The 27405-nt window shown below is 36.2% G+C and overlaps 1 protein-coding gene across 3 annotated transcripts in view; it reads left to right on the top strand.

Moving 5' to 3' along the window:
• The window catches only part of TSPAN8 (tetraspanin 8), a 291505-nt gene that overhangs the window by 113713 nt on the left and 150387 nt on the right, over positions 1-27405 (top strand). For all 3 annotated transcript variants that reach the window (XM_054445130.2, XM_054445127.2, XM_063646505.1), the window contains one exon: positions 11609-11712. The gene's annotated coding sequence lies outside the window, so the exon portion shown is untranslated. The remainder of the gene's footprint in view (positions 1-11608; positions 11713-27405) is intronic.

The raw sequence follows: 27405 nt of genomic DNA, 5'->3' as shown, positions 1-27405 counted from the left end.
TTTCAGCTAATGGGAAGTGATAAATAAGTAATGGGGCTAGAATAATAACACAGTTAATGAACTTCAAATGGTGAATCAGATGGTGTTGCTGTTGGCTAAATGATTCTTCAGGTTTTGGCTTTTAAGCTAAAAATGTTTTATGACTGAATAGAGACTTGACATGAAAGTAATAAATAAAGTCAAAATTAGAGTTTTTTGGGGGGCAGTCAAGTGGTGAGATTTACATGATGAGAATCTTTGGTACAGATAATGAAAAATCTAGTCTTGAATGCTGCCTGTGTGGCTCAGTAATGCTTGTATGAGGGACAGGTTGTTGCAAAGAGAAAGCAAGAGAGCAGAAAAAAGTGTTAAGAGAAGAGAGCAGAAAAAGAGAAGATGGAGAGAGGAATGCAGGCCTGGAAGGAAGTAAGACTGATGAGATAAAAGGAGACCAATTGAAGAAAGCCATCTTCATGGTGGGAATAACTAACTGTTGTCTCAGGCAAACATGAATGCCATAGGTTAATTTCTCTAAACACTGTTGTGGTAGAATGTATTTGGACATTGATGAATAATGTCTTAGTCCATTTGTGTTACTGTAACAAAATAATCACACACTGGGTAATTTATAAATAATAAAATTTTATTCCTCATGGTTCTGCAAGCTAGGAAGTCCAAGATTAAGGTGCTAACAATATTGGTGTCTGGTGAAGACTTCTCTCTGCTTCCAAATGGCACCATGTTGCTGCTCCTCTGGAGGAGAGGAACATTTTGTCCTCACATAGAAGAAGCAATGGAAGGGCAGAAGGGGGAAAAATGCTATGTCCTCAAATGGCAGAAGAGTGGAAGAGCCTAAAGGACCTAAGCTAGTTCACTCCAGTCCTTTAATTTTTTATATACATATTTTTTATTTCAATAGCTTCCAGGGTACAAGTGATTTCTGGTTACATGGGTGCATTGTGTAATGATGAAGTCTGAGATTTTACTGCACCCATCACCTGAGTAGTGTACATTTTACCCAATATGTAGTTGTTTTTCTGTCACTCCCCTCCCACCCTCTCCTCTTCTGAGTCTCCAATGTCCATTATGCCACTCTATGCCTTTGCATACTTACAGCTTAGTTCCCGCTTGTCAGTGAGAAATACAGTATTTGGTTTTCCCTTCCTGAGTTCCTTCACTTAGAATAATGGCCTCCAGCTGTGTGTTCAACTGTCAGTCTCTCCAGTTTTGAGGGCAGCGGTTTGCCCTATGACTCCCACGTCTCCGATGAATCTGTGAAGATTTGTTGATATTTTAGTTTGTTTAGCTTTTTAGTTGTTAGGACAGAGGGCTGACTTCCAGCTTCTTACATAGCAAATGGAAAATCTGCCCCTTGGTTTTTACACATCATGATATATGATGTTCATGGAGATCTTCTATATGAAAACACTGAGGCTTTCTTAGTTTTTTTATACAATGGCATATTAATCCTTTGGTGATATATGCTTGATATGATCTGGGTCTGTGTCCCCACTCAAATCTCACCTTGAATTGTAATGATCCCCATGTGTCATGGGAGGGAACTCAGTGGGCAGTAATTGAATCATGGGGGCAGGTTTTTCCCATGCTGTTCTCATGACAGTGAGTCCGTTAAACCTCTTTCCTTTATAAATTACCAAGTTTGGGGTATGTCTTTGTTAGCAGCATAAGAATAGACTAGTACAGTAAATTGGTACCAGTAGAATGGGATGCTGCTATAGAGATATCCAAAAATGTGGAATTGGCTTCAGAACTGGGTAATAGGCAGGCTTTGGAACAGTTTGGAGGGCTCAGAAGAGGATAGGAAAATGTGGGAAAGGTTGGAACTTCTTAGATACTTGGAGAGCTCAGAAGACAGAAAGATGTGGAAAAAGTTTGAAACTTCCTAGAGACTTGTTGAATGTTTTTGACCAAAACGCTGATAGTGATATGGACAATGAACTTCAGTTTGAGGCAGTCTCAGATGGAGATGATGAATGTGTTGGGAACTGGAGCAAAGTTGACTCTTGTTATGGCTTTAGCAAAGAGACTGGTGGCATTTTGCCCCTGCCCTAGAGATCTGTGGAACTTTGAAAGTGAGAGAGATGATTTAGGGTATCTGGTGGAAGAAATTTCTAAGCAGCAAAGCATTCAAGAGGTGACTTGTGTGGTGTTAAAAGCATTTAGTTTTATGTACTCACAAAGATATGGTTTGGAATTGGAACTTATGTTTAAAAGGGAAGAAATAATAAAAGTTTAGAAAATTTGCAGCCTGATGATGTAATAGAAAAGAAAAACCCATTTTTCTGAGAGAAAAATCAAGCTGGCTGCAGAAATTAGCATAAGTAATGAGGAACAAAATGTTAGTTTCCAAGACAGGAAAATGTCTTCAAAGCATGTCAGAGATCTTTGCAGCAGCCCCTCCCATTGCAGGCCCAGAGGCCTAGGAGGAAAAAATGGTTTAGCAGGCCAGGCCTGGGGTCCCTCTGGTTGGTGCAGCCTAAGAACTTGGTTCCCTGCATCCCATTTCAACTGTGGCTAAAAGGGGTCAAGGTATAGCTCAGACTGTGGCTTCAGAGGGTGCAAGCCCTCAGCCTTGGTAGCTTCCACATGATGTTGATCCTGTGGGTGCACAGAAGTCAAGAATAGAGGTTTGAGAACCTCTGCCTAGATTTCCTGGATGTCCAGGCAGAAGTTTGCTGCAGGGGCGGGGTTCTCATTGAGAACCTCTGCTAGGGCAGTGCAGAAGGGAAATGTAAGGTTGGAACCCCCAAATAGACTCCCAACTGAAGCACTGCCTAGTGGAGCTGTGAGAAGAGGACTACCATCGTACAGACCTAAGAATTGTAGATCCACTAACAGCTTGCATCATGCACCTGGAAAAGCCACAGATACTCAATGCCAACCCATGAAAGCAGCCAGGAGGGAGGTTGTACACTGAAAAGCCACAGGAATGGAGCTACCCAAGACCATGGGAACCCAACTCTTACATCAGTGTGACCTGGATATGAGACACGGAGTCAAAGGAGATCATTTTGGAGTTTAAGATTTGGGTGCCTCGCTGGATTTCAGACTTGCATGGGGCCTGTAGTCCCCTCATTTTGACTAATTTCTCTCATTTGGAACAGGTGTATTTACCCAATGCCTGTACCCCCATTTTATCTGGAAGTAACTAACTTGCTTTTGATTTTATAGTAGGTAAAGGTAGAAGGGACTTGCCTTGTCTCAGATGATACTTTGGACTGTGGACTTTTGAGTTAATGCTGAAATGAGTTAACACTTTGGGGGACTGTTGGGAAGGCATGATTGGTTTTGAAATGTGAGGGCATGAGATTTGGGAGGGACCAGGGGCAGAGAGATATGATTTGGCTCTGTGTTCCCACCCAAATATTACCTTGAATTGTGAGAATCCCCACGTGTTGTGGGAGGGACCCAGTGGGAGGTAATTGAATCATGGGGGCAGGTTTTTCCCATATTGTTCTCATGATAGTAAATAAGTCTCCTTGAAGGTATGCCCACTGTCACCACTATTATTCAGCATAGTACTGGAAGTCCTAGCTAGAGCAATCAGACAAAAGAAAGATATAAAGTACATTCAAATTGAAAAAGAAGAAGTCAGATTATCCTTATCTGCAGATGATATGATCTTATATTAGGAAAAACCTAAAGAATCCACCAACAAATATATTAAAACTGATAAATTCAGTAAAGTTGCAGGATACGAAATCAATGTACAAGAATCAGTTGCATTTCTTTCTGTATGCCAATAGTGAACAATGTGGGAAAAAAAAAAAGTAATCCCATTTATAATAGCCAACCAAAAAATTAAATACCTAGAAATTAACTTAACCAAAGAAGTGAAAGATCTCTTTAATGAAAACTATCAAACACTGATGAAAGAAATCGAAGACTTCACCAAAAAATGAAAAGATATTTCATGTTCATGGATTGGAAGAATCAGTATTGCTAAAATGTTTAAAGTACCCAAAGCAATCCATAGATTCAATGCAATCCCTATCGAAATACCAACACAATTTTTCACAGAAATACAAAAAGAATTCCAAAATCCATATGGAACCACAAAAGACCCAGAATAGCCAAAGCTATCCTAAGCAAAAAGAATAAAATTGGAAGAATCACATTACCTGACTTCTCATTATACTACAGAAGTATTAGTATCCAAAATAGCCTGCTACTGGAATAAAAACAGACACATGGACCAATGGAACAGAATAGAGAACCCAGAAACAAATTGGTGTGTTTCTGTATACTTACTATTACTAGTGAGTTTCGTACCTTCAGGTGATTATTTCTCATATCGTAAACATGCTTTCCTTTCACATTGAACACAGTCAAAGAAATAAAATAATCTCCAGTAATTAGCCCCAAAGAAATGCAGATTTCTGAATTGCCTGACAAAGATTTAAAATAATAGTCTTAAGAAAGCTCAATGAGTTACAGAACACAGACAGATAACTAAGTTAATTCAGAAAAGTGATATATGAACTAAATCAGAATATCAACAAATAGAAATTATAAAAAAGACCTAAAACAAATTATATCTAAAGAATATGATAACAGAACAGAAAAATTTACTAGTGGGCTTCAACAGTAGACTTTATCAAGCAAAAGAGAGTCAATAAACTTGACAACCAGTCATTTTAAAGTATCTAGTCATAATAGCACAAGGAAAAAAAGAATGAAAAAGAGTGAAGGGAGTCTATGGGATTTATGGAACACCATCAAGTGAACCAACATTTGTTATGGGAGTCCCAAAACAAAGAAAGAGGAAAAAAAGGCAGAAAAAAAGTTAACAAAATAATGGCCCAAAACTTTCCAAATCTGGTCAGAAAAATGGACATTCAGATTAAGGAAGCCTAAAGGACAAATATAGAATACTATAATATAGTAATGGTGGTGAGTAAATCACTTTTAATTCTAGCTTAAAAGTTAAAAGATGAAAGTACTAGGAATAACTATAACTACAAAAACTTGTCAATAAATATACAATATTAAAAGGTGTAAATTGTGACATCAATAATATAAGAGTGAGTGTGTGTGAGAGAAGTAAAATTGTAAAGCTTTTGTAGCTGATCAAAGTCAAGTTGTTATCAGCTTAAAATATATTGTTATAACTATTAATATAACATGTTTTATGTAAGCATCATGGAAACCACAAAGAAAATACCTATGGAAGACACACAAAAGAAAATGAGAAAGGAATCAAAGCATATTGCTACAAAAAGATCAACAAATTACAAAGATATACAACAAAAGAGGAAAAGAGAGACAAAAGAAATACAAGAAAGACAGAAAAAATTTGAAAAAAATGGCTATAGTAACTTTAACTCCATCAATAATTACTTTAAGGCCAGGAGCGGTGGCTCACGCCTGTAATCCCAGCACTCTGGGAGGCCGAGGCAGGCGGATCACTTGAGGTCAGGAGTTCAAGACCAGCCTGGCCAACATGATGAAACTCCATCTCTACTAAAAATACAAAAAGTAGCCAGGTGTGGTGGCACGTGCCTGTAATCCCAGCTACTCAGGAGGCTGACACAGGAGAGTGGCTTGAACCTAGGAGGTGGAGGTTGCAGTGAGCTGAGTTCGTGCCACTGCACTCCAGCCTGGGTGACAGAGTGAGGCTTTGTCTCAAAAAAAAAAAAAAAGAAAAAAGTTACTTTAAATGTAAGTGGATTAAACCATCATTCAAAAGATATAAAGTAGCTGAATGGATAAATAAAAACAACATCAAACTATATGCTGTCTACAAGAGACTCACTTTAGATTTAAGAACACACTGTGTGTCCTTAAATATTCCATGCAAATGGTGACCAAAAGAGAGCAGAGGTGGCAAGATTCATATCAGACAAAATTGACTTGAAGGCAAAACTGTCACAAAAGACAAATAAGGTCATTACACAATAGTAATGGTCAATTCACCAGAAAGATATAATAATTATAAATGTATATGCACCTCAAATATCAGAGCATCCAAATATATGAAGCAACACTGACATATCTGAAGGGAGAAATAGACCACATTAAAATACTAGTAAAGTACTTCAATATACCACTTTCAATAATGAGTAGAACAGAAACCTAGTAGAGAAACAATGGACTTGAACAATGTACCAAAACTATGGAGTGCAGCAAGAGAGCCATTCATAGTGATAAATGCATATGTTAAAAAAGAAGAAAGATCTTAAACAATCTAGCTTTATTCCTCAATGAACTAGAAAAAGAAGAACAAAGTAAGGGAGGAAATAATAAATATTAGAATTTGAAATTGAGACTATAAATACAATGGAAAAAATCAATAAAACCAAGAGCTGGTTTTTTAAAAAAATCAACAAAATTTAAAAACCATTAGCTAGACTATCTGAAATAAAAATAGTGAAGATTCAAATAAATAAAATCAGAAATTAGAGAGGAGATATTGCAACTGATGCCAGAGAAATAAAAAAGATTATCAAAGAATACTATGAACAATTATGCACCAACAAATTGGATGGCCAGAAGAATTCCTAAAAATATACTACCTACCAAGAGTAAATTATGAATAGAAAAAAATATACTACCTACCAAGAGTAAATTATGAATAGAAAAATTATGAAGAGTAAATTATGAATAGACCAATAATTAATAAGGAGACCAAATCAGTAATAAACACTCAACAAAGAAAAGCTCAGGACCAGTTGGATTCACTGGTGACTTCTATCAAACATTTAAAAAAGAATTAACACCAATTCTTAAACTTTTCCAAAAAGTCAAGAAAAGGAAATGCTTCCATACTCATTTTATGAAGCCAATATTACTTTGATACCAAAGCCAGGCAAAGATATTACAAGAAAAGAAAGCTACAAGTCACGATCCCTCATGACATAGATGTAAAAATCCTCAATAAAGTGTAAGAAAACCAAATTCAACAGCACATTAAAAGGATCATACACCATGTCCAAGTGGGATTTATCCCTGGGATGTAAGGATAGTTCAATGTATGCTAATCAATTAATATGACATACCACATCAACAGAATGAAGGATAAGAAAACTGCATGATAATCTCAGTAGATGTAGAAAAAGCGTTTGAAAAAAAAAACGATGCCCTTTCATAATAAAAACTCTGAACAAACTAGGTGTAGAAGGAATTTATCTCAACGTAACTAAAATTGTATATGACAAACTCACCACTAACATCACACTCAAAAGGGAAAAACCAAAAGCTTTTCTTTTAAGATCACGAACAAGGCAAGGATGGCTACTCTTGCCACTTCTATTTAATATACTATTGGAAATCCTAGAGAGAGCAATTAGGCAAGAAAAAGAAACAAAAGAGAGCCAATTTGGTAAGGAAGGAGTAATGTTTTCTCTGTTTTCAGATGGCATGATGTTAAATGTAGATATCAAGACTTTGAGAAAAAATACTGTTAGAACGCATAACAAATTTCCATTTACAAAAATATCCAAAAGAATAAAATATTTAGGAATGAATTTAACCAAGGAGGTAAAAAACTTGTACACTGAAAAGTGTATAATTTTGATAAAAAATTTTAAATGGACACAAATAAATTAAAAAATGTCTCCGGTTCATGGATTGGAAGGCTTAATATTGTTAAAAATGTCCTTAATACCCAAAGCAATCTATAGATTCATTAACATTCCTATCAGAATCCCAGAGGCATTTTTTACAGAATTGCAAAAACAATCTTAAAATTCAGATGGTACCACAAAAGGCCGTGAATAGACAAAGCAATCTTGAGCAAGAAGAACAAAGCTGAAGGTATCACGCTTCCCAATTTCAAATATTACAAAGCTATACAAATTAAAATGTATGGTATTAGCATAAAAACAAATATATAGACCAATGGAACATACTATAGAGCTCAGAAATAAACTCATTCATAAACAGCCAGTTGATTTTCAACAAAGATGCTAAGAATAGACAATGCAGAAAGGAGTCTTTTCAACAAATGGTGCAGGTAAAACTGGATATCCACATACAGAAGAATGAAGTTAGCCTTATCTTACATCATACACAAAAGTAAACCCAAAATGCATTGAAGATTTAAGTGTAAGACCTTAAACTGTAAAACTCCTGGAAGAAGACATAGGGTAAAAGCTTCATGACATAGGTTTAAGCAATGATTTCTTGCATATAACACCAAATCAGAAACAACAAAAGCAAAAATAGGCAAGTGTGATTATATCAAACTAAAAACTACAAGGAAAAGGAAGCAATCAACAAAATGAAAATGCAATCTACAGAATGGAAAAAATATTTACAAAACATGTATCTTGAAAGGGGTTAATATCCAAAATATATAAGGGACTTTTATAACTCAGTATAAAATAAACTAATAACCTAATTAAAAATGAGCAAAAGACTCAAATACATATTTCTCCAAAGATTACATACAAATGGCCAATAGGTATCTGAAAAGATGCCCAACCTCACTAATCATCATGGAAATGCAAATCAGAACTACGATATTATCTCACAGCTGTCAGGATGACTGTTTTATATAAAAAGAGCTAACAAGTGTTGGTGAGAATGTGGAGAAATGGAAATCTTTGAATACTGTTGATGGGAATGTAAAATGGTTCAGCTGCTATGGAAAACAGTATAGATGTTCTTCAAAAAATTAAAAATAGAACCACCATATGATCCAAAAATCTCATTTCTGGGTATATGTCCAAAGTAATTAAAATCTGGATCTTGAAGAGATAGCATACTCATGTTCTTTGCAAGACTATTCACAATAGCCACAATACAGAAATAACCTAAATGTCTACTGATGGATGAATGGATAAAGAAAATGTGCTAACTACATGTAATACAATGGAATACTATTCAGCCTTAAAAAATAAGGAAATTCTGCAATATGCAACAACATGGATGACTCTGGAGGACGTTGGGCTAAGTAAAATAAGTTGGTCACAGAAGGACAAATACTGCATGACTTTACTTATATAAGGTATCTAAAATAGTCAGACTCATAGAAACAGAGAGTTGAATGGTGGTTGGCAGGGATCAGGGTAAGGGAAAATTGAGAGTTGCTGTTCAATAGGTATACTGTTTCAATTATACAAGAGGAACAAGTTCTAGAGATCAGTACAACATTGGGCATATAGTTAACAATACTGTAGTGTGCACTTACAATTTAAGAAGGTAGATCTCATGTAGAATGTTCTTACATGAGTTGGATTGTAGATGATTCCCTAGGTTCCTTCCAGCAGTAGCCAGTGGCCTCTCCTCACAGCTGCCTGGGGCCTAATGAAGCCCACCCCTACATTCCTGCACCTTCTGAGGGTTTTTGTCCACGTGGTGGAGGTCATGGAGCGGGCCAGCCTGCACCAGGGCCAAGGTGGGAAATGTACCATGCTGGCAATTCAATAAGTGAATGGGTTACAGTCCCACGGCAAGGGTACCTGGGCCAAGTGGGGCTCGCAGATGTCAAAGGAGGAGACCAGTTCAGGCAGTGCCAGGCAGTCCTGACAGGGCAGACATGAACAATTAGCCAGGGACTTGGACAATCATCAGGAAGTGCCTTTATGTTAGTGAATGCCTACTGTATGCAAGGCCCTTCATGTCTCTGGATCCCAGTTTGTTTTAACACTATAAAAGAAAAAGTACATACATACAGAAATGGATATATAAAGATGCATATATTTTCAATTTTTAGGGAATGAAAGGCTAGTTAAGACATAAAATGTCTGAAGATAAGAGAATAAAACTTAGTGACATATGAGGGGCAACTCAAGAAGAGTTTATTTTTAAATGGATTATTTGCAAGGGATAGTGCAGAAACCAGGAGCTAATAATAGCATCTCAATAGTTTATCACTCATAAGCACAAAGAACTGAGGCAGAGAGTAGTTACTGGAACTAGAAGAAACCAGAATATAGAAAGATTTGTGTTGAATTGTTTTGAGAAGAGCAATTTTTTTTGGTGAAGGAGTCTGCCAAGTCAAGACAGCCTACCAGAAGGAAGAGAAGGGAATAAATACCATAACCTCCCTCTCTTCTTTTCCTCTGATTTCCTGGGAGCTTACCATTGGCTGAATCCAACCAGAGCCCAGAAGGTGTGAAAGTCCTGTTGATGCAGTTGTTTCAGGTTAGCCTCCCAAGGCACAGAGTGGAGTGCAGAGTATGGCAAGTAGAATGGAAGATACCCAGTATATGTATTATGTACAGCTACAACTTTCTTTTCAAGAGATTTCCTTTTGATCTAGCGGAGAAAAGGATTCCTAAAAGACAGACATGAGAAGAGAGACATAGGGTATTTATCTGAATGGAAATGTGTATATGTGTGTGATTATTTATCTATCTATATCTATCGATCTATCTAGCTAGCTATCTGTCTATCTATCTATGGCATTACCATCTAGTCTGAAACTACTTAATTATTTCTTCATTTTAAGAAGTTTTCAGGTTTGTGGAGAGAGAACAGTAATGTACTATCACACAACCTAATCAATAAAATATGAAAAACAGACATATTCCCTTAGATATTCTCCCCATTCATATATCCTTCCTCCTGTGCAGAGGTAGCCAGCATTTGGAATCGGGTGGTTATCATTCTCATTCATGTCTTTAGGATGTTACTACATATCTTTCCCTACTGAGAAAAGATATAGAATTATTTTGCATATCTTAAAACTTTATATAAATGGTATCACACTTCATGTAGTATTTTGCAATTTGATTTTTTTTCACTCATCATTTTTACTTTTTTGAGGATCTGCTAAGGTTGATACATTTAGCTCTTTCTTTTCTATTCACTTTTATTCTGTAGTATTCTATGATTTAATGATGCAAGTCTACTTACTGTTTATTTAACATTAGAATCCTGTGATTTTCAGAGGGAAACAACAGACACTGGGGCCTACTTGAGGGTGGAGGGTGAAAGAAAGGAGAGGATCAGAAAAAATACCTATTGGATTCTATGCTTAGTACCTGGGTGATGAAATAATCTGTACACCAAACCCCCGTGACATGAGTTTACCTATATAATAAGCCTGCACATGTACCCCTGAACCAAAAATAAAAATTAAAGGAGAAAAAAAGAATCCCGTGATTTTAAAAATTGGGATTTTTATTGTATCCATTCTTTCTTTACATTAGTTCATTTCCTTATCAAGTTATGTTCTTCAGTAGTGGAGATTAGAGAATCTCGGTTATTTTCTTTTTAAAAATTACTTCAGAAAAGAAGAAGCCCTAGGTAAATTTTATCTTCCACTATCCTTATCTTCACTTTGTACCGCAAATGTGTTAACCTAGTGCTTGGAAGGGAACCTGGCACAGTGTAAGTGCTAGAGAAGTGTCATCACATAAGCACGAAGACACTAGGGTTAGGAGTATAGACTGTGGAGCCTGACCATCTGGGTTTGAATTTCAACTCTGCTACTCACCAACTGTGTGACTTTGAGCAAATTACTCAGCCTTTTTGTACCTCAATTCCCTCCTTTATAAAATCGGGTTTAATAACAATCTGTATATCATAGATATTGAATATATATATATATGAGATATCTCATAGAGTTGTTTTGAGGACTAATTGAATAAGTGAATACAGTAGATGCAAAGAACATAGAACATACCCAGCAAGTAGTAAGTGGTTGCTGTTATTTCAGGTCCATTGTGCTTGTTGCTCCAGACCTCATGCCTTCTGGACCCAGACATCTCTGCAATCTCGGAACTGGAATACACCACTTCTTGTCAAGGTACTAGCGAGTTGGTAAGTAACTCCTCTCAGTGGTATTTCTTTGAAACACTCATGCTGAATACCCCTGAAATATTGAATGTCCTCCCACCACACCCCCCACTGAGGGTAAGCACACCTTGCTGGCATGGCTTCAGGGGCACTATACTTCTATTTCCAATTGTGGCTAGAATATCTGCATCTCTCCACCATCTCTTGTAAGGACAAAACAAATTTTCAAATACATGTTGTTTTTCTTTTTCCATGAGTCTACACTTTCATTGAAAAAGCTGCTAGGAGCTGAATTAGTGACATGACTTGAATTTTTTTAAAGTTTTGTTTTCTTCCTTTCAGCTTGAGGCTTCTTACTCATACAATCTATATTTCCTCTAACTGGAGGTGGGGGTGGGAATCTGTCCTTTGAGCATTGTTTGGTTGGAAAGCTAGTCTTTCTCACCTCATTGAGCTTTCACCAGGGAAAAGGCCAGGAGGGTCTCCTTTGTAATTGGAGCAGTTGCCTCTCCAGCTGATGCTCTCTGCTCTTGTGTCTGCTCTTCCAAGAGCCCCTCCACCTCCCTCCCCTACTTTTTTTTTTTTGCAGTGAGCACCACTGATCTGCTGCCATCCTCACTGTCTGGATCTCTGGACCCCTAATAGCCCTCTGGACCTCTGCTCCCCTCCACCCAGGCTCAAACTCAGGCTCGAACCCAGGCTTGGACCCAGTGATCAGACTCAGTCCCTGGAAGGCTGGCTTTCTTTTATGCTCACTCTGCCCACTTGGCCAGGCTTTGCCTCCTCTCGGGCAGTTTTTCTTTCAATATTCCACTGTTTCTTCCTCCAATCTGGTCTCTCTTAGGGAATCCTAGTCCCACAGAATGAGCACACATGCAAACCTAAGTTGCTGGACAGGTTTAAATTGTTTTCCACAGTGCTCCTGAGCCTCAGATAGATCAGGGTCTCTGGAAATTCCATGTCAGGAAACAGTTTGGACCACTCAGAACACACATGAAACTTCTAGGGGGTAGTGTGGCCTGACTCTTGAAGTCATCCTAAAGGATGCCTAACTTGAAGCCAACCTAGAATATGCTACTCCACCCAAGTTAATAGCAGTTGCTTGAGTTTCCATGTGGAAGTGGCAGTCACTTTGAAAGCAGAAAGCCCGGAACCTGTAAAACTTAAAAACTGACAATTATTTGCATATTCAAATATAAATGTTTCCTGTGAAACCACCATGAACGAAATATATCAGTGATGAAAATTTTAAGAATCACTGTTATATAAAAATGCTGTTCTGTCTCTAAATTTTGAAAATAATGTTGCAGTCCTTATGATTTATAAATATCTAAAAAGACCAATAGAACACTGTTCCTTTCGTAATGTTGCATATTAACAAAGTGCAATTATCTTTCAGTATCCAGGGGGGGATTGCTTTCAGTTCCCTCCTCAGATACCAAAACCTGAGGATGCTCAAGTTCCTGATGTAAAATGGCCTAGCATTTGCATATAACCTATGCACATTCTCTTGTATAATCCAAATCATCTCTAGATTATTTATAATATCTAATACAATGCAAATGCTGTGCAAACAGTTATTACAATGTATTGTTCAGAAAATAACAACAAGAAGAAAGTCTGTACCTGTTCAGGACAAGTGCAACTTTTTGGAATATTTGCGATCTATGGTTCGTTGATACATGGATGCAGAACCCATAGATACAAAGGACTAATTGTATTCTTTTGTGCCACAAGCATTACTGAGACTAGTACTGATTATTGCCAGGCATGTTCTGTGAACTAGGATTTAATGACGGATGTGACAAGGAAGCTCCTTGCTGTTATGGAGTTCAAGTTCTGGTAGTTTTAGGATTTGAGTAGATTACATTTTAGGGGATTTGGACATCTAATCATTTCACATCTATAAAAGGGGAATCTTCCTAGTGTGAAAGAATATATTATCAAGGACAACTGTCTGTTTGAGGACAAAGGGCAAAAGGAGTGTTCAGAATTGAATGGGAAAGTCAGTGTGGGTATAGCTAAAATATAATATAGAAAATACTATGATAATATATGATAGCATGTAATAAAAATACAGCTTAGAATAATGGGCATTAATCAGATTTCATGAGAGGCATTAATAACAAGCTAGTAAATAGTTCAGAAAAAAACACAACATAGGCTAGATCAAACTATAGACTTTCAGGGCTGAGAATAAAGGAGGATCTAGGCGGTAATTGCAGAAGAGTTCAGGACCTCTGAAATATAGGAGAGAAATCTTGGATACCAGATATGATACGGTATGGCCTTTCTCCCTGTAGATCAGAGATAAAGCAGGCTGACTCAGGGTCAATATATCTGGAGAGAGGCATTTCTAAAATAATAAAATAGCCAGGAGCCCTGGCTTATAGCTTGAGAAGCTTTGCGTTTTTGTTGGGCTTTGCTTCATTGCAAAACAGAAAGAACAAGTGATTAAAGTAATTCAAATTCTGACTGAAGAAGTAATCATTAATAATGACAGAAATATCTTGTAATTCAAGGTTTTTTATATAAACATTATTCAATAATTGGTAGGATTTGGAAGGATAATATATGGTTCTTTTTCCAATTGCCAATCGAGAAAAGTATTTAGTCAAGTTGAATGAGATTATAATAGGGCAGCTAAACTCTATTCAGCTCAAGAATAAGCTCAATTTAGTTGAAAAATTACCATATCTTTTGTATATAAAGATGAAACTATTGAACCACCATAAGGAGGAAATATCATTTGAGGGTTCCCCTAATTGCCCCCTCAAAAGTGAGATAATTAGGTTAATGCCCTGCTCTCACTCAATAACTAACAGTGCTAGCTACCAAATATAAAACAGTGTGCAAGATGTTGGCATATAGAGTCATAAGATATGGTGTATGGTCTTGATCTTTGTAGAACTTAAAATCTTAAAGAAGGACATAAGTAAGAAAAGCAGTACTGGTTGTAATAGAGTCAAGGTTCACACTATGGCCTTGGATTGGAGATCAGCTGCAGTGTCTATACACAAACCTAGAACCTTAATAGAAGAAGTGTGTGTAAGTAACTGAGGCCAGACATTTTTCCAAACTGGAAACAGGACAATTTACTGAAAATTAGTTTCCAAAAAGTCAATTTGCCAACAATTGATGAGTTATAGACAGGAGATTGTTTTTCAAAACGTTTTAATTTCACTATAGTCTTTTTGCCTCAGCCATTTTCCTAAGCTGTTATTGGTTTAACTTAAAGCTGGATGCAAATTTTATGCAAGTTTTAAAATTTGGATGACTAGTATTCCTCAAATCTTTATGCTTTATTTGTGAATGGGTGGTATTTTTCTTAAATACAGTTTATAGCCTTTTATATATTGGTGGGGTTGTATTCACACCTGAATCTGCCCTCAAATGGTTGCAGCAAAGGTTCTTATGGCCTTAGGATATTGATCTGACATTGTCCTCCAAATGATCTATGGGTGGGTTTGCCATGTAGTGAAATGGCTTTGAATAAATTTATTTTCAGTATTTTAAAACCCAGAATAGTTCAAATTAACTTAGATTACTCTAAACTATGTCTTCACTTTCTATCCCTTTAATTGAAATCTTTGTATCTCTGAGTTATGAAATTAGAAACCACCTAACTTATTTTTTACTGACATTTAACAACTTTTTCATTATCTTTCCTCCAGTATTGATGATAAATAGTAGTAAAAACAATTCTTAATATTTTCTTAAAGCTTACCTTTTAATCTCTTCAAGGGAAAGCATCTTAGATCCAGCGTAGCCTAAACAAATACTGAATTGGTATCAGGAACTTAGATGCCAGTCCCGAATCTCTTAAGTAAATTTCTTAACTCCTTATTACTCAAATGTTTACTTCTATAAAATAGAGATAAGACATCAGCCTCTACTTTCCTTGTAAATAACGTAGTAAAGTAATTTGAGGTGATAAAGTAACTACTATGATCATTTATGAAGGAAAGAGTAGATTAACTAAGCTTTATTAATAATGGTCACAAATTTAGTATGTTCTAATTTGATGTTAACCTAGCACCTCTGCTTAAGAAATGGTGCAATGTACTAGGGAAAATAAAAAAACATGGCCAACACTTTGTTCTGACTATCAAGGAGCAGTCATTTTTGTCAGATGAATAAAATAAATAAATGCAAAGACAGAGCAGAGAACAATAAATGCTGAAAGAATAGAAATGAAATACACTGTTGATTCTAAGAAGACACAGTAATGTGGGAGACATGACTAGAAGACTGAAAAGGTTTGAGCAGACAGAAAATGGAAAGGACGTTGCGGAAAGAACTGCTTGAGCCAGGACGTGGAATTGAGAAACCATAGCTCCCATTCATAAACAGTGTGTTTAGGGAGAAATGGGAAACGATAGTGGAGATACATTTGAGGTCACATTGTGCAGGATTTCTGCTGTATTTCATAGGTAATCAAACACTGGAGATGTAATAACAGAGATGTGAGAGAGAAAAATACAAGAATATGGATAATCTGACAGTGGTATTTGGCATGGAGTGTGAGACTGAGGGTACAGCCTGGAATGAAAGAAATTTCAAGTATTGGAAAACAGATACCTGAGGAGCAGACAGAACCTGAAGTCACTTGCCTGGTCCTAGTCAGAAGTCAAATGACTAATCTCAGACCAGCAGTGAGCAGGGCAAAGTACAGGCACACACATACTAGCAACACTGTTACAGTAGATATACTGCAGTGTGTTCCATATTTTAAATGTAAGTGCTAAAGCACTTCAAAACAGACGGATGGCCCATGGTGGCCTTAGTCAGGAAAGCTTCATTCACATTAGCTAAAACAATCCGGGAGAGGGGGATTTAATGCTTAAAACAGAGAACAAAGAAAAGAATAATGTCAAAGAGAACTATTTAAGGTTGATCTGTTAGTGGGACATGAGGGCTTATTTTCCTTCAGGTCCATCCTCATACTTTCTGAGATCTAAGTATGAGATCAACATACCATACAAGGTCCCTTATAATCTGGCTCTGGCCATCTTCTTAGCTTCACCTCTCACCATTTCTCAAGATTCTTCTCTATAGCTTTGTGGAAACATGCTCATTACCCAACCATTCCATCACAACCTCAGTACCTCCTTCTTTGCGTTGCCTTCTGCCTGGAGCACTTTGTCCCTCGTGTCTTTTGCCTCATTAAGTTCTACTGGTCCTCCTGTTTCCACTCTTTCCTTCTTCCACCCTCATTTTACACTTACTTAGCGGGTTCTTCTTTTTAATTCCATGCTTCTTGCAGATTTTGTATTCTGTGTGTCTATTTTCTTGTTTTTCTTTTCTTTTTTCCCTCCAGACTATGAACTGCTGGGAGATAAGACCAGTTGATTTATCCGTGTACATACAGCAGCTAGCACAGTGAGTGACCCTGAATAGGTTGGATGAATGAATGAACGACCAATTCAATAGAATACCTCAAGTATTTATTTGGTAATAGTTGCCTTCTCACGATTTGTATAAGTAGTAAGCAAGATGCAAAAGAAACAACCCTTTATTTGATGAGTCAAAACAATTATCTGCACATACACATATCTAGCAATATTATTTCAGCAGATGTACAGTAATATGTTTCATATTTTAAGTGTAAATGCTAAAGGACTTCATAACAGGGATGGCCCATGGTGGCATTAGTCTGGAAAAACTTCCCATCACCTAAAGCAATCCAGGGCAGGGGGAATTAATGCTTAAAAAAGAGAACAAAGAATAAGGTCAAGGAGAACTATTTAAGATTTATCTGTTAGCGGGACATGAGGGCTTATTTTCCTTTAGGTACCTCCTCATATTTTCTGAGATCTAAGTCAAGAAAGGAAAGGTCAAAATGGGAAAGGGAAAGTCTATTTGAAGCCATGAATCAGATATCACAGAAATTTTTTAAGCAACGTTTTATTACCAGAGAAAGATTCAAAAGATAAATCAGCATGGGATGCCTGGAGAATATGCTATGAGAATCTTGATTATCAATTAACTAAGTATTACTCCAAGAGGCATAGTTGTAGTCATTCTTTGCCAGGGATGAAAGAGAATGATGTAAGCTTTAAGAGTAAAGTAATGTGATATATTTTGGAAGAAATAACTGGAAAAAATAACAAGAACTTCTGGCTTGATGTTCTAGAAATACAACTAAGCAGTCCAAGATTTTATTAAAATAAAAAAGTGCATATTATAGAAATGAAAAGACAATGTTGCATGAGTAGGGAGACACTGTGATGTTTTAAGCTGCTTGAATAAAACAGAATATGGCAATGGAAATATGAAAAAGAGGGATACAAAATAGAGTTAGAAAAACCATATGTAAAAAATTCTTCTCTGGGAGCAAATAGAAGTTAATACTGATAAATGAAATCACTGTGAACCTGCCCTGATAAGTGAACTTGTGAATATTGAGGAATTTGTTAACTTGTGCTCACATGATCAGAATATTATGAAAATTGCTTTACTGCAGGAACAAAAATCTTAACCTTAAGAGAGAATGTATTTATTTAGGCTTTTAACATATCTAAATAGAAAGTATTAAATAAAGAGAAGATTAAAAAATTAGAGTTAAACAAATTTTATCCTGCCTGTATTTTGCAGAAGCAGATAAATTGTCTCTTAAAGGGAAACAACAAGTATTTTTATTAATTAAAGAAAGAACAATTATTCAGAAGGATTGGAAAACATACGGTATGAAAAAACATTTTCAAGTATGTATATGATATCAATCTGATTCTTACTTTGTAACCACAAACCTTCTAGAAGGTACTTTCTGTTTCAACATGCTTTTAAATTTTTATTTTATTTTTAGCTACTAGGAGAACTAAAAGGATATTTCTATGACTCAATTCTGATGGCAACATAATTTTGGGACATGCATTTTAAGAATTATATACAGCAAGGGTAAAAATCCATGAAAATAAGATAAAATATGAAAAGAAGAGAGAGGCCAGGAGCAGTGACTGTTGCCTGTAATCCCAGCACTTTGGGAGGCTGAGGTGGGTGGAAGACCTGAGGCCAGGAGTTCGAGACCAGCCTGGCCAACATGGTGAAACCCCATCTCTACTGAAAACACAAAAAATAGCTGGGTGTGGTGTCATGCACCTGTAGTCCCAGTTACTCGGGAGGCTGAGGGAGGAGAATCGCTTGAACCTGGGAGACGGAGGTTGTGGTGAGCTGAGATGATGCCACTGCACTCCAGCCTGGGCAACAGAGTGAGACTGTGTCTCAAAAACAAACAAACAAACAAACAAACAAAAGGCGGGGGAGAAATAACAAGGAAAATTGACACCATAACTGTGTTCAGAAAAGCACAATGAAAGCAAGAGTGTAGCTCTGGGAAAAGCACTCTGGCTGGGCCTGAATTGCCAGAGCAAAGGCTTTAGAAAACCTGGAAGGTGGCACCGGAATGATGGGTCAATTCTTATCTGCTATCCTAATGTGTAGACAGCAGCAGGTAGTAGAAAGTTTAAGCATCTTTATATTTATATTTTTTTCTATTTTTAACAATAGAAAACCACTTTCTAGGGGTAACTTAGCATAAGTTAATGAATTGTAATAGATACATTTTGTATTCTTTTCTCTTAAGTTTTTGATATATTTTTATGTCCCATGGGAACAGTGACTTTCATATAATACAAAAGTAAAATATGTTTGTTTGATATGTTCAAATTCACATATTACTTGTATCTGTAATAACAGCTAAAGCATTACTGGGTGCTTGCTATGTGCCAGGCACCGTGGTAAATGCTTTCTATATATGAACTGATCTAATCCTCATAGCAGCTCTATGTGGATGGTTCTATAACATTCATTACTTTACAGATGAGTAACAGGCAGAGAAAGAAGTAACTTACCTTAAGGTAAGTGAGTAAGTGATGGAGCCAAGATTTAGGCCCAGGCAGTTTCATTTTGAGATTTAGAGGTTATGATTTAGAGCTTCTGTTGAAGCTATATCATTTCTGCTTTTTGAAATTTCAATCTTTGATGTACCAAATGACCTGAGAAATTCTTTTCCAATAACAAAAATATGTTGGTGTATTAGGTACACATGAACAAAAGATTTACTTTTTCTCATGAACCTTTTGTGTCTATTTATGTTGAAATAGCAGTAGGTCAATAGAGGACAAGCAAAAACTACTCTGGGTAGGTCTAACTTGATAGGTTAATTGGAACCCACCCAAAAAAAATCCAAACACAAGCAGCTCTGTGGCACTCATTGGCCTAAAATAATACATGTTGTATAATTATATTAATATCAAAGTCTGGAACAGAAAACTCTGATGGTAAAAGAAATCAGAACAGCGGTTTCTTCTAAAGGATTATTATTATGGTTTTTATTGGGTTTATTCATCACTATTCAACTTCCTACACATTTCACTATGTTTTTTGGAAGATGTTTCATGTGGGTGGCAATAAATAGAAGATAAGTAGACCTTTACTGGGACTAAAATAACTTTGTTAAGCCCCAACCTGAACCACTACAACTCTATCTCTGTCTGTAGGAAATCATGGAATAAACACCATGATTTACTGTTTAGATCTTAGATCTTAACTCCTTAAGCCTTCTGGGGAAGTGGAAAAGGTTCTTCCTCAAGATTATATTCTTCTTGGGAAGCACTTTATTCTATATATATGGCATAGCTTTTCTTAACATGAAAATTTAATTCACATTAAAGACTCTTTGGCAGAAACATTTTCTCTTCACTAAATGATTGTATGGTACAATTCTCATTATCCTTTTAGTTTAAGAAGGACAGCCTTATGGATATGGCAAGGATAATGCTTGCTTAAGTACAGAACTCGTTCTTGCCCTGCCTTTCAAGGATATATACTCTTTGAAGGAATTCTATGACTGATCAAGTAGAAGACATTTCTATCTAAATCTTCTGCAAATCAATGGAGAGTGCTTATATAAAGAAGAGACAATAGTTCGAGTTTCCATTTTGAGCAGATAGAACAACTGAGTGTCTAGGATAGCACCTTAAGTTCCTGTGAGGTTGGGGAGGTAATAAAGAACAAATATACTCAACAGTCACTGAACCTAAGAGAAACCAGAAAGAAGAGAGAGAGTCCAGGTGGAAAGGGTGGGAATGAGGAAGGTATTGCCAGTGAGAATCAAAATTGCCCACGTCTTTTTTCTGTTTTCAGGTCAGTCCTTAGAGGGTGAAGTAGGTTCTCTTTTGTCTTGCTCTTCTCACTTTTCTTATCCTAAGGATTTAATGAATTTGAATTCAATTCATTTTATAGGAATGAATTATTTTACAAAAAAAAATCATGTCACCTTTCCATGCCTCAGTTATCTCATAGGCATATAAATTATTTAAAAATATTTAACAACTGGTGTTGCACAGACACTGACCAATCAGAAGAAAACACTATGGCCTATGACCAATCAGAATCAGCATGAGCCATAAATAGAATGATTATATAATTAATTGTCCAAATCAGGACATGTTTGAAAGTGAAAAAGGATACTATTAATCATTATGCCAGAAGTAAAGGCATAAACTAAGACCATCTCAAGGAAGGAGTATATAGTGTGTTCTGGTTGAATAAAATAAAAAATTTGGCTTGAGGTCTTTTTTAGGTTCTGTGACATCCTAATGTGTCTATTGAACATGTTTAATTTAAAGAGTATTTGGCATATTTATCTATAACTGGCTTCTGGAGCACATTTCTGAGACAGTAGAGCCCTACTGGGGGAGCAGCCTTTAGATGTGACTATATTAAGAGTCACAACAGGGTCTAGGTTCTATTATTCTCTAGACAAATACAAAGGTATTGATGTAAATATATCTATAGATATAAACATAGATTGGTTATAGATACTAAAAAGATATCATTGAGTGGATTATACTAGATAATATATCTCAAGTGTTTTCTATATGCCAGCCTTTTTCAGTGTTACAGATGAGGAAACTGAGGTGTAGGATGTGAAGTGATGTGACTGTTAGGCGCATACTATATACAACTGGTATGTGATGAAGGCGGAGCATCTACATTTTAATGCTGTGTGTTAGCATCCCCCAACACCTAATGCCTACCTTATTGCTAACACTCTGCTGCCCTGATCACAGTCTTGTATGTGAGTAGAAGACAGACAAATAAATCTAATAATGATAATTACATGTAAGATTTGCTGTGACACATGTTGAGCAGAGATCACTAAATCATATGGGTAGGAGAAAGCTTCCTGGAGGAGGATGGCTCAAAGTCAATCTTTAAGGATGGTCAGAAAATAGCCAGATGCAGAGGAATCTGTGCTAAGGCACTTAGTATGAACCCTGTATGAGATATTTGGGAAATTATAAGTATTTTAGGGTAGTTGGAGATGGAGTGATGATCTTTGAGCTCAGCGAATTTAGATAACAGCATCCATACACCTTAAGGAGTCATTTCAAAAGACTTCAAGCATGGTCATGAGGTGATTATTTTTGCATTTTAGAATGATTTTTCTGGCAGTGATGTGGAGGATAGATTGGTGAGGGGCCAAGTTCATGGTAGATAAGTCAGTTAGGAATTAGAGCAATTTCGTGGAGAATATACTACTTTGTAAATCTACCCCACTCCCCTTCCCAATTTACACAACACTAAGAGTCCTAAGTAAAGAGCATAAGAACAAGAATGGCTCTTCAATGAATAGGTTCCTAAGTAGAGGAGAAAGAGTTTACAAGCTGCAAAGTCAAGAGATAGAAAGAGAGGGAAGGAGAGTGGGAGGGATAAAGAAAGGGGGAAATGGGGAGATACATAGGAAGAGAGAGAGAGAGACAGAGAATCCCTTTTCTTGTTTATTGCTGAGTTGAATGTTAGTCCCCTCAAAATCTCATGATGAAATCTATTTGCTGTTATAACAGTATTAAGAGGTGGGACCTTTAAGAAGTGATTAGTCTATGAGGGCTCCGCCCTCATTGACAGGTTTAATGCCTTAAAAAAAAAAAGAATTTCAGGAGTGGCTTCTTTTTCTTTGCTCTTCCATTTTTCTGCCGTGTGAGAAACAGTGTTCCTTCCCTCCAGAGGCTATAGAGTTCAAGGCACCAACTTAGAAACAGAGACTGGGCCCTTAGAACTACCAAATCTGCTGGTGCAATGATCTTGGACTTCCCAGATTCCAGAAGTGTATGAAATAAATTTCCATTCTTTATAAATTACCCATCTCTGGTATTCCGTTATAGCAGCATGAAATGAAGTAAGGCATTTACTGCCCATTATTACATTATTTTTTCTTTTATTTCTTTCTCTTGCTTAACTCTCTGCCCCTGAAAGTACAGCTGTGTGCCACATAACAATGTTTTGGTCAAAGATGGACTGCATGTACAGTGATGGTCCCATAAAATTATAATACAGCTGAGAAAGTCCTATTGTCTAGAGACATTGTGGCCATTGCAACGTCATAGTGCAACACATCACCCATGTGTTTGTGATGATGCTGGTGTAAACAAATCTACTGCATTGCCAGTCATATAAAAGTACAGCAGATGCAATTATGTATACTTCATAGTACTTCATAATGATAATAAATGACTATGTTATTGGTTTATGTATCTACTATACTCTTTATCATTATTTTAGAGGGTACTCCTTATACTTATAAAAATGGTTGTTTTCCTCCCTGTGTCCGTGTATTCTCATTGCTCAGCTCCCACTTATAAGTGAGAACATAAGGTGTTTGGTTTTCTGTTCCTGTGTTAGTTTGCTAAGGATAATGGCTTCCAGCTCCATCCGTGTCCCTGCAAAGGACATAATCTCATTCCTTTTTATGGCTGTGTAGTATTCCGTGGTGTATATGTACCATACTTTCTTTATCCAGTCTGTCAGTGGTGGGCATTTAGGTTAATTCCATGTCTTTGCTATTATGAATAGTGCTGCAGTGAACATATGTATACATGTAGCTTTATAACAGTATGATTTATATTCCTTTGGGTATATACCCAGTAATGGGATTGCTAGGTCAATGGCCTGTTGAAGGGCGGGGAGGAGGGAGAGTATGAGGATAAATAGCTAATGCATGTGGGGCTTAATACCTAGGTGACAGGTTGATAGGTGCAGCAAACCACCATGGCACACGTTTACCTGTGTAACAAACCTGCACCTCCTGCACGTGCATCCTGTAACTTAAAATAAAATAAAATAAAATTTTAAAAAAAGAATTGAGGGAAGGAAAGTCAAAAGAGTGTGTTTATGACAGTAAGTAGCAGATGAAAAGTAAAGGATTTTTTTTCTTTTTGTACCTAATTGGATTAAGACAGCTCCATAACCTGCTTATATAAACTTAAATGATGAAGACATGAACCAGGGTGGCAGCGGTGGAAATGAATAAGAGTAACACGTATGAGAAGATGCTTCAAAAGAAAATGTACTAAAATTGATGTTTAATAAACTCAAGGGATTAAAAATAAATAAAATAAAAAACTGTAAAACAGCATCAGTCATGTCAGGAGATGTTCCAGAAGAAGGCATTTTTATCGTAGAAGACAGCAGCTCCATGCATGTTATTGCCACTGCAGACCTTCCAGTGAGATAAGATGTGGAGGTGGAAGATAGTACAGGCCTAGGCTAATGTATGCATTTGCATCTTAATTTTTAACAAGAAAGTTTAAAAAGCAAAAAAAGAAAAATAGAACAACTTATAAAATATGGATGTAAAGAAACTATTTTTGTATAGCTATACAATGTGTGTTTTAAGCTAAGTGTTACTACTAAAGAGCCAAAAAGTTTTTAAAAATTAAAAAGCTTTTAAAGTAAAAATGTTATAGCAAGACTAGGTTAATTTATTATTGAAGAAATACAACTAAAAAAATAGATTTAGCATAGCCTCAGTGCACAGTGTTTATAAAGTCTATAGTAGTGTGCAGTAGTGTCCTAGGCCTTCACATTCACCCCACTCACTCACTGACTCACCCAGAGCAACTTTCAATCCTGCAGGCTCCATTCATGGTAAGTGTCCTATACAGGTGTGCCATTTAAAAAAATCATTAATACTGTATTTTTACTACACTTTTTTCTATGTTCAGATACACAAATACTTATGTGTTATGGTAACCTATCGTATTCGCTATAATAATGTGCTGTACAGGCTTGTATCCTAGGAGAAACAGGCTATGCCATATAGCTTAGGTGTGTGGTAAGTTATGCCATCTAGGTTTGTGGAAGTGACTCTACCATGTTCACACGATGAGGAGCTCACTTAACAATACATTTCTCAGGATGTATTCCTATGGTTAAGTGACACACGCAGTGCTCTCAATGTTTTTTTCTATTGCTTCCTTCACATATTAACTTTACACATAATTGGTAAATTGAACTACCTCAGTTTAACTGCATTCTTAAAAAAAGAAGAATGCTGCAGTAAGCAAAATAAGATTGAACCAGAAAATTAAACCAGAAGATCAAATCTATTTTCACTGAGTTGATAACTACATTTTATCCTCGTTTACTCTTGAGCTTTGGCATCCAGCTTGTTATTGAGGAAGGTGGTGGGTGAAAATGAGGCAAGGAAAGTAAAGATCCCCTTCATTTGGGTGGGTCTGTACTTCATTTGGTTTAATTATTCATTTAAATCAAGACTGTGATTCAGCATTGTATGTGTGAAATGATCCACAGGGTTGGGCTGAAACCACATTTGCCCTTGGCTGTGTTTGGTGAATAATGTTTTTTTCTTGCCATAATGCTAGGTAAACTTTCTTCTGTGACTCCTGTTGCTTAAGGTTTTATCTTTCTATTGTATTTCTATCTTTGCTCCCTGTTTAATGTAAGCAAAATTACCACCTGTACATTAGCCAAGCAAGGCTGTTCTCTTTAGCAGAGGAAGGAAAAGGGTCAAATTTTAAGACGACAAAAGACTTTACCATAAATGTAGTGGAAATGGAATGCTTTTTACTTAGGTTAAAGATAAAGGTGCCTGCAGAAAAACAAATATTGAGTTTTCTCACTTACATGTGGAAGCATAAAGGCATACAGTAGAAGATGATAGATAACAGAGACTAGGAGGTGAGGCTGGGGGTTGGAGATAAAGAGAATTTGATTAATGGGTACAAACATGCAGTTAGACAAAAGAAATAAGTTAAAATAAGTTAGATACAAGAAATAAGTTAAAATACTCTGCTATGTTTGATAGCAGAGTAGGATGACTATAGTTAACAAAAATGTATGGTATATTTCAAAATGGCTAGAAGAGAGAATCTGAAGCATCCCCAACCCATAGAAATGGTAACTACTCAAGGTAATGGATACCCCAAATACCCTGATTTACTTGATCATTACACATTCTATATATATAATAAAGTATCACATATGCCCCATAAATATGTACAAATATTATATATCAATAAAAAGAAGATAAAGGTGCCTGGAAAAAGATCAGCATTTGCAAAAGTTTAGTATATTTTAATGCATCTTTTTTGTTCCTTTGGTTGAGGGGATGGTGCTCAAAAACAACGCTTAACTGTGTCATCAGAAAGACAAACAGAATCAGATTTTTAGAGCTACAGGACTTTAGAAAAATATTTTCTACTCTGACCTTCTTACTTTACAGATAAACAACTGGAGGAAAGAAAATGTAAATGAATTAATATGGTTCTAAAACAAATATCCTCTCAAGTGTATTAATAAGTGTGAAACTTTTTATCAATACCACATCTCATATATTGGGTATTAGGGGTGGTATATTAGAAGGCAGCTTTCAGTTAAACTTACAAAGGATTGTTTTTATCGTCAATGCAATTATTAAATGATTTGTCAATTTTTTTCTAAAGGGACATATTTATATACATATTTGGTAAATTTGTAATAAAATAGAATTGATAAATGATTTACACCAATCTGTTTAGGAATGCACTGACAGTATTCATTACTGGAGGACTAGAGAGAATGTTAAAGGAAAATTAAAAGATTAAACAAAGAACTGTGATGGAAACAAACAGAAGAGAGAACGAGAATGAAGAATAAAGAAAGAAGAGAAAAAAGATAAGACTTCAGAAAGTAATCAGGAAACAGCAGCTTTACATGTTCATTTGTATCTGTGTTTTTCTAACGGTGAAGTTAGAATTGTTCCATGTGATCTAATTCATCCTATTAATAAAATATAATGATTTAAGACATCAGAAATAGGGAGTGGAAACATTTTATATTTTTTTCAGCCAAACCAAACCCACCTCCTAACTCATTTTGAGGCTGGCCCCCTATAGGCTTTAATTTTACCCACTGCTAGTGTCACAGAAATCACCAAAACCTCTGGTTTAAAGAGAGAAAGAGGAGGGGGAGACAGAGAGAGAGAGAGAGAGAGAGAGAGATTAACTCTTTTAAATTAAAGCAAATTCAAATTTGAAAACTATCTTTTTGAATTATTATATGAGTATACACTAATATTTTCAGCCTTTCCTCTTGCTATATGTTTGGGATAACATTCACTAGACCAGAACAAAATCTACTTAAGTGATAGAAAGATTGATCAAAACAAAAGTTTTTTTAAAAAATTAGAAAATAAGCCCAGCTTTTTATCTAATGTTTAGACTCAAAATATTCCACCGTAACGTAGAAATAAGGTATGAGGTATTTTCCCATGCTGGGCTCAAAAACTTTAGCATAAAATTATTCTGCAAGAAGCTTCTAAAGAATAGAAATATTGTTAAAACAGCAAATGCAAGTACCATATATTAATAACTAATCCATGAACAATTTAGTTCAACTCAGGCATTTAGAAAGTAAATGTTATCCATTTTT

This window comes from Pongo pygmaeus, chromosome 10 (assembly GCF_028885625.2).
Source record: "Pongo pygmaeus isolate AG05252 chromosome 10, NHGRI_mPonPyg2-v2.0_pri, whole genome shotgun sequence".
Lineage (NCBI taxonomy): Eukaryota > Metazoa > Chordata > Mammalia > Primates > Hominidae > Pongo > Pongo pygmaeus.
Note: the sequence above shows the minus strand (reverse complement) of the source record. Positions and strands in the feature narration are given on the sequence as shown.